A 655-nucleotide genomic window follows, 5' to 3' on the forward strand; every position below is an offset into this window, starting at 1 on the left:
TAAGAGGGGAGTTAGCGCTCCCAAATTGCTCTCGAGAAGGGAGCCGGGTGCATTTTGCCGTGGATACCCGTTCAAACCCTTCTTTGCACCTCTTAGGGAACAGGGAAGCCGATCGTCAGGAAAAAACCCAGAGGTACTGCAGGGACAGAAGGATCCCTCTCTCCTTTGCTGGGATGTTTATGGCATTTTGGTCAGGCGCCCCTGGAACATCGTTTTGACTCGTTCACCTCCTGAGCTGTTGCTCGGGCGAGCTGTGCCAGGGGCTGCGGGCTCGCCAGGCACCCGACGGACCTTTGCAAGCGACCAAACTGCTGGAAACAGCGAGGGCACCGGGTTTTGGAAAGGGAGAAAGTGTGAAACAATGAGATCTTTGAGGACTGGAAGTTTAAGGCGGGTTATAAAACAATAAAACAGCCCTGGTGTGAAGGGAGCAGGGTGTGAGTTAGCAAATGAGAATTTCAAGGAGCCCGAGCACAGGAAGTCAAATGTCCCTGGCAGTCACACAGCATAAAGGAACCCGGGCATCAGCTCCCAATCTATCATGGCTAAGACGAGGAAGTCGGAGCGGCCAGCAGCTCCTGGTGCCTCCAAGGAGGGGCTTGTCCCTTCCCCAGAGGGCGGGGAGCCGCGTCCGCCCCGTCGGGGACCGGCGACG

This window comes from Fulmarus glacialis, unplaced genomic scaffold (genome assembly GCF_000690835.1).
Source record: "Fulmarus glacialis isolate BGI_N327 unplaced genomic scaffold, ASM69083v1 scaffold12520, whole genome shotgun sequence".
Taxonomy (NCBI): Eukaryota; Metazoa; Chordata; class Aves; order Procellariiformes; family Procellariidae; genus Fulmarus; species Fulmarus glacialis.